Below are 8,009 nucleotides of genomic sequence, written 5' to 3'. Positions count from 1 at the left end.
ATGTACATGTACATGTACATGTACATGTACATGTACATGTATATGTACATATATATGTATATGGATATGCATATGGATATGGATATGGATATGCATATGGATATGGATATGGATATGGATATTTTGTGCTTTTACTAATATTATAAGGATGCTTTCTCATATGTCCATGTATGTGGACAAATGTCTTTCTGTTTGGCAGGTCGAGACATAAATGTTAGACAAGGCGAGTCCCCTGCCACAGTCCAGTTTCCCAACTAATGGGAGCGGGATAAGTGGGTGGTCAAGATGTGTTCCTAGAGAAATTCACCTATCCCTGAATCCAGATTGGTTCAGATGTTTGTGGATTTTAGACATATGCAATTCAGGACTGTCCCCCTATCTCACATGCTTGGCCAGGTGCCTGACAACCTGATTTTGTTATTTAGCGTGTGTGTGTGTGTGTGTGTGTGTGTGTGTTTGTCTGTCTGTCTGTCAGTCTGTCTGTCCGTCCACCTGTCCGGCTGTCTGTCTGTCTGTCTCCATTCCGAACTAGGGCCCACCTTAGATTTGTGTGTCAGAGATCTTATTTATTTCTGGTGTCCGGCTTTGTGTAGGCCCTAGGTAGGCCACACTTTCTAAAAACAAAAACAAACAAACTAAAAAGACTAAAACAAAACAAAACAGATAAACAGAACAAAATCAACCAACCAATAAACCAGGCAAACAAGTTTGCCTGCCTGCCTGCCTGCCTGCCTGCCAGTGTATCTTTCTGTGTGTATCTGTATGTCTCTTTATCCGGGCTACACAGGGAAATGACATCTGAATAAACCTAATCTACCTCCTAAGTCTGCCGGGTTTTTTTTGTCTCTGTCTCTGTCTCTGTCTCTGTCTCTGTCTCTCTCTCTCTCTTTCTTCGTCCCTCCTTCCCTCCCTCCCTCCTTCTCTTTCTTCTTCTTCTTCTTCTTCTTCTTCTTCTTCTTCTTCTTCTTCTTCTTCTTCTTCTTCTTCTTCTTCTTCTTCTTCTTCTTCTTCTTCTTCTGTCACGTGCCCATGCTTCCTGCAGATAGGGACAGGCGTGCAACAAACAAACAGATTCTTCTGTGGACAACCTTTATTGTACAGCACTCTGAGCAGGGGGCTTCTTGAGCAGGAAACTTCTCTCTGAGCCGGGAACTCTCTTCCGGGTTCTACTATCTAGGCAACCTCCCATGTGCAGTCTCCCAAGTGCGATCTCTCTGTCCAGTCTCTCTCCACGCGGGATCCTCCGCAGTCTCTTTTACCGAGTCTCTCTCCACGTGGGATCTCCTGCAATCTCTCCTATCGGGTTTCTCTCCACGTGGTATCTCTCCGCCATCACTCCACGTGGGGTCTCCCACAATCTCTCCACTATCTTCCTCTCCACGTGGGGGAGAAATGTACTGCTATATATGCCTAAGAGACTTGTGTTGCTACCTGATTGGTGCATCCTCCTGTAGCTCAATCACGTGCCTCAAGAATGGTCTGTGACTTATGTGGTTGCCAAGCAACACTAGGGGAAAGGTTTTTGTAGGCTGAACAATGGGCGGGAAGCTGGCGCCATCTATTGGCACCAACGGCTTCCTACATTTCTCCCTTTTCTCTTAAATAAAAAACATAAAACATGGCCGATCAACCATCAGGATCTTGTTGGACCTTTAGGGTTCAAGACCATGATCAGCAATAATTTTTGGGTAAGGCACCTTCCTGCGTGCAATGGGAACAAGACCTGCAGGGTGCAAAGGCTGCCTTAGTGTAAGACACCCATTCTTGGTGTGATGCCTCGAAGGCTCAGGGTGCAGGGGCTATCCATACACAGACCCAACATTTTTCTTAAAGCATACTAAACCAAACAGAGGGAGAGGTGTCCATTTCGAGTGCAGCAAGAGCTTGCGCTATAACCACTTTGTCACGTTATTGTTGAGTACGGAGTTTGCACACCATCTAGAGCAGAAACACAGTCTCTCTGCACAAAAGCATGCTAAAATTACTTGATAAGACAAGAGTTCTATAATCCCCATAACTCTGCTATCTCTGTGTCTAAGGGCAAGTACAGTACATCAAAGGTTACAATGGTGACAAACAAACAAGAAAATAGCTTTGCATTAAGGAACATGGGCATCGGTTTTGGGAACACCGACAGAATCTTCCAACTCAGTTCCGCTTGAATCGTCATGCAGGACAGGCTCATCTGAAGCAGGTGGAACAGCTTCTTGTTCTGGTAGCACTCGACGTGTTAGATGTTCTGGGATCCAAATTGGACTTTCTTCTCCCTGTGGAAAAACACAAATAGCTCCCCTGGATCGTATTAAAATAGGATCCAGGCCTTTTCAATTACCAGTGAGGACATCTTTCCATTTCACTAGCTCTTTAGGTGGCACAGGCCATTGTCCATGGCGCGCGGCAGCTGAATGGCCATGAGCATCCAAATTTTAAAAATTTAAAGTAAGAAGTATAGTAGAAATGGCCATTTTAGGCGTAGGGGGTATTTCTCTAATTTCCCCCTTTTGTTTGTTTAAATAAACCTTTAGAGTTTGATTAGCACGTTCGGTGATGTCTTGACCCTGAGGATTATAAGGCAATCTTGTCAGGAGTGAAACTCCCATGTGATGGCAAAATTGCTTCAGTTTTACTGAGGTATATGCAGGAGCATTGTCCGTTTTTACACTTTAGGAATGCCCCATGCACTCCATGCTTCAAGACAATGAGTAATAACATGAGAAGCCTTTTCTCCTGATAAAGGAGAAGCAAAAATAACACCTGAGCAAGTATCAATGGACACATGTAAAAGATACTGAGATAATGGTTTAGAATAATTTGCAGATTTAGTAAAAATTTTTATACTGAATAGTGGTCACACATAATCCTGAGAACTTTTATTGGCAGCCCAGCTGGGCAACCTTCCACAATATATCCATCCGTTTTTGAACCAGATCAATTCTCTAAGGTATTATTATAAACAGTTTTTATATTAGAAGAAAAGGTAAAGAGGCCCTTAACTGCCCAATGTACTCTCCGAGATTGACAGCCAGTCTAAGGATGTAGGGCTGAATCTCTTTTTCTTATACAAAAATGTGACCACTTAAGTTGGGCTAGAATAAACAAATTACCCTTTGGCTGGAAAATAGGCCAGCAACAGGCAATCCGGGTGGCATTAGCCTAACTAGGTTTTTTGTATAATTAGCAGTAACTCTATAAACTCTATTACCTTCTCTCTTTCCGCATTGAAAGCAATTGACACCTTTTTTAAAAAGACCTAGCTGCTTTTGCCCCTGTAGTATGGCAGCAGCCAAACCTGCATTAGTTAAAGATCTTCTGATCTCTCTGCAGGCTTTAATCCAGGCTTGTAATCCTTTAGCCTTGCAGGGGGTGATGGCATTACGACATTCCTTAGTACATTGTTTAAAAATTAGTTGCTCTATCAAGGGCATAGCCTGTTCTTGGTCTCCAAATATTTTTCTAGCTGTCTATCATTCTGGCCACAAAATCTGAAAAAGGTTCACTTGGACTCTGAATAATTTTTGTTAGATTTTCTGACACTTCTCCCTTATTAGTGAGCACTTTCCATGCCTTTACGGCACAAAGTGCTATTTGGCTATAGACTTCTATGGGATAGGCGGTTTGATTTACCGCCCACTGCCCCTGTCCAGATAACATATCAAAATCCCAAGCTGGCTGTCCTGCGGCGGCATTGGCGCGAGCCTGGACCTGACAAGCATCCTGCCACAAGGCTTTCCACTCAATGTATTGTCCTATACTTGGGAGACAAGCTTTAGTAACAAACTGCCAATCAGCAGGTGTCATGGCTATAGAGCTTAATCTTTCAATGAACAACATAGTAAAATTAGCAGTGACTCCATAAATTCTGACTGACTCTGCCAACTCTTTGACTTGTTTATGTTTTAGAGGATGATAACTGCGAATGTTATTCTCCTCAAACACCAGAAACATTTGCCTGAGGGCATGGAATGTCTCTGGAGGACAAAAGGAAAATTCACACTTCCTCTCTGCATGAGGTGAAAAAGCTGAGGCCACCTTTTGTTTTGCTAAAGTCTTTTGTTTCCCCTGAAACTGCTCTGCCCCAAATTCTTTTGTCTCTTGTTTTTCTAAAATTTCCTCAAATTGAAATTCAGTTTGTGATCCTTTTTCTGCCCGCTCTGCAGTCTATTGTTTCTTTACTCTTGTACTCTGTTTCCCCAGACGCAATCCTATCTTTTTCCAGCGGTTTTTCCGCCATTTGTTCCTTTTGCGGATACAAAGTATTGGACTCTGGCGCAGTCCTCTCTTTTCCCGGTGCTTCCGCCGCCACTTCTCCAATTCTGACTTGTTTTGAACATGTCTCCCGGAGACTACCTCCTTTAATTCTTTCTGGCATCTCTCCGTTTCTGGCTTGTTTTAAACATGTCTCTCTGAGACTATCTTCCTTGTCCTTTTCTTTATCATGTTCTGTTTCTGACAGAGTCCATGGGTGCTGCCTGCTAACCTTCCGTCTAGATAACTTCCACAACAGTAATGTTATAACAATTGCCACTAATGCAAAAAACACTCCTTCTACTGCCGGAGAAAATCCAAGAAGATACATGCCTAAGTTTTTGGCATGTTCTTTTGGCACCCTGTAAAAACTAAAGAGTGACATATCTCTCAGAACTTACCTTTTAATTTTCCGCAGTTCTGAATCTAGGTCAGCGGCCTGAAGGTTCCACTAGGCGTTCGCGGGATTTTCGGCACCACTTGTCACACGCCCATGCTTCCCGCCAATAGGAACAGGCATGCAACAAACAAACAGATTCTTCTGAGGACAACCTTGATTGTACAGCACTCTGAGCAGGGGGCTTCTTGAGCAGGAAACTTCTCTCTGAGCCGGGGAGTCTCTACCGGGTTCTACTGTCTAGGCGACCTCCCACGCGCAGTCTCCCACGTGCGATCTCTCTGTCCAGTCTCTCTCCACGCAGGATCCACCGCAATCTCTTTTACCGAGTCTCTCTCCACGTGGGGTCTCCCGCAATCTCTCCACTATCTTCCTCTCCATGTTAGGGAGAAATGCACTGCTATATATGCCTAAGAGACTTGTGTTGCTACCTGAATGGTGCATCCTCCTGTAGCTCAATCACGTGCCCCAAGAGTGGGCTGTGACTTATGTGGTTGCCAAGCAACACGAGGGGAAAGGTTTTTGTAGGCTGAACAATGGGCGGGAAGCTGGCGCCATCTATTGGCGCCAACGGCTTCCTACATTCTTCTTCTTCTTCTTCTTCTTCTTCTTCTTCTTCTTCTTCTTCTTCTTCTTCTTCTTCTTCTTCTTCTTCTTCTTCTTCTTCTTCTTCTTCTTCTTCTCGAACCCTGCCTGTGCATGGTACATTCACAGAGAAAGGTGGCACTTATTCAGAAATTAGATGGTATTCAGCTGCTTGTTGGACTGATACTAAGATATTGTCCCTGAATAATTTCTAGAGTTCTATTTTGGTTTCATTATTCTCATCACTAAGGATTGTTTTGGCATGGATTGGGATTGTGAAATTTTTGTGCTCTTCGTCCACTTCCAATACATTCATCGAGTGAGGACAGGGTCAGACACTAATATCTGTACTTATATTACCTGTGAAATACAAACAGTGTAGTAAATAATACTGGTCTCTGACTACCGTCCGTGTCTTGAAAATTAATTAACAAATTTGCCCTTAGGTGGTGCTTGGAATAAAAAAAATCAAAAGTTCTCTGGATAACAGTCCTATCATCTTTTAATTGCTTTCAGTTTTTCTCAGTTTACAGTGTCTTTAGGTCTCTCTCTCTCTCTCTCTCTCTCTCTCTCTCTCTGTCTGTCTGTCTTTCTCTCTCTCTCCCCTTCCCTCCCTCCTTCCTTCCTTTCTTCCCTCCCTCCCATGACCATCCAGATATTCCCCCCCATCTCTCTGCATCTTTGGGGAGTGGCAGAGGCCGACATAACAGACCAACAGACCTCCTGGTTGTCTTAGACACACTCTTTAGACCAGGTTGGCCTCAAACCTGTAAGAGCCTGCCTCTACTTTTTAAATGCTAGGATAAAAGTTACACACCACTATGACCCGCTAAGAATCTTGTACTTCTTTTAGGATTCTGCCAGGCAGTAGTGGTGGTGGCAGCAGAGGGAGGTGGTTCACTGTAAATTTGTAGCCAGCTTAGTCTACGGACCAAGTTACGGGAAAGGAGTTTCAGGGTGGCTGATTCTGTTTATCTATCCTTTTTTTTAATTAAAGAATTGTTTATTTATTCAGTGTATGTGAGTACACACATACATTCAGACACACCAGAAGAGGGCATTACACATGGTTGTTAACCACCATGTGGCTGCTGGGAATTGAACTCAGGACCTCTGGAAGAGCAGTCAGTGTGCTTAACTGATGAGCCATCTATCTCGCCAGCCCTGTTTATCTTCTATTATGTGTTTTAATTAAAAGTAACAGAACAAAAAACGATCTATTTGTCTGGCATTTAAAAGTAGTGGACGAAAGCTGGAGGAAACCATGTGGCTGTGGACACTATGCTGCTTCTGGCTGCTTTTGGGTGCAGAAGCATATGCAGACTGGGTCCCCTAGAGGCTGGGGAGTGGAGAAACAAAAGCGACCTGGAATGGCAGGTCACATGGCTGGCCTCCTCCATCTTGGTGAGGTCAGTCAGTCAGCAATAAGATGGCTGACGTCCACATGTCAGCTTCCATCTTGGTGAGATCAATGGGAAACCGAGTGACAGAACCTGGAAGGCGAAGCAAACAGTCATGCATGGGTTCAAGAGAGAAGAGGACGTTGGGCGCAAGAGTGCATTCTATTAATTTCCGGTCTCTAGGAGGGAGGGAGGGAGGAGAGAGCATCTAAACTCCAGGACAGTGAGTTCTTCACGCAGAGAAACAAACTCTAGTTTGTCAAACAGACAAACTCTAGTCATCCACACCCCACCCCACCCCTGACAAAATGATCCACTGTACTGTTTCAGATTTATGTCTTAGGAGCCTCCCCACCCCTGCCCCCAGTCATGTGAAGAACAAACAGCACACAGTTATGCTGTAGAAATGTTTAATCCCAAACTGGGCTTCTTACCCCACCTTAATTATTTTGTTTTAGGATAAAAGATACACAACCTTTATGATTTACAGCGAGCCTTAAGCATCATTAGAAGAGCCGGGGGCAGATACCGACCCTCTGTGTTAGAATTCACGTTTAAAAGAAATTCAGAGGCCGCCGCCGCCGCTGCTGTGCCTCTGCTCCTGCCGTCCCCACTGCAGTGCGAAGGGCTCGAAGATGGCCGGATGGCAGAGCTACGTGTATAACCTGATGTGCTGCTGCCAGGAGGCCGCCATTTTCGGCTACTGCGAAGCCAAATACGTCTGGGCAGCCACGTTCAGGGGCGTCTTCCAGAGCATCACGCCAGTAGAAATAGATATGATTGCAGAAACATACCAGGAAGGTTTCTTTTAAACGGTTTGACTCTTGGAGCAAAAAAGTGCTCTGTGATCAGAGATAGCCTGTACATGGACGGGGACTGCACAATGGACATCCGGACGAAGAGTCAAGGTGGGGAGCCGACATACAATGTCGCTGTTCGCAGAGCCAGGAGAGTCTTGGTCTTTGTAATGGGAAAAGAAGGGGTACATGGAGGCGGATTGAATAAGAAGGCATACTCAATGGCAAAATGCTTGAGAGACTCTGGGTTCTAGCTGCTAGGCAGACTGTTAAGTATTAGGGGGAAATTGCTCTTAAATTTTCCTAGCTGTAAGCTTAAGTCATAATTCTGGAAATATTATTAGCAATGCAGGGTGATGGGATACGAACCTATGTTTCCTTTGTATCCCTCTGTTGGTGGGAAAGGTGTCTCTCTTTCTGTCCCTTCCCCTTATATAATTCTGTTCATTTTTGTTTTGTTTCCTTGTGTACTCCAGCATTGGTTATAGTCAATGGGAAAGGAAGGTGTCCACGCAGGCACAATTAACAAGAAAACATATAAACTCACCTTATACCTGAAGAGGTCTGATGTTTAAGCAGCCTCTC

General features: G+C 44.3%; 1 pseudogene across 1 annotated transcript; it reads left to right on the top strand.

The window, feature by feature from the left end:
• Positions 1-7,262: 7,262 nt before the first annotated feature.
• LOC308413192 (profilin-2-like) lies at positions 7,263-7,678 on the top strand (annotated as a pseudogene). The gene has a single exon. The product of its transcript is annotated as a profilin-2-like (transcript).
• The last annotated feature ends 331 nt before the right edge of the window (positions 7,679-8,009 follow it).

This window comes from Micromys minutus, assembly GCF_963924665.1.
Source record: "Micromys minutus genome assembly, chromosome: 31".
In the NCBI taxonomy this organism is placed as follows: Eukaryota; Metazoa; Chordata; class Mammalia; order Rodentia; family Muridae; genus Micromys; species Micromys minutus.
Note: the sequence above shows the minus strand (reverse complement) of the source record. Positions and strands in the feature narration are given on the sequence as shown.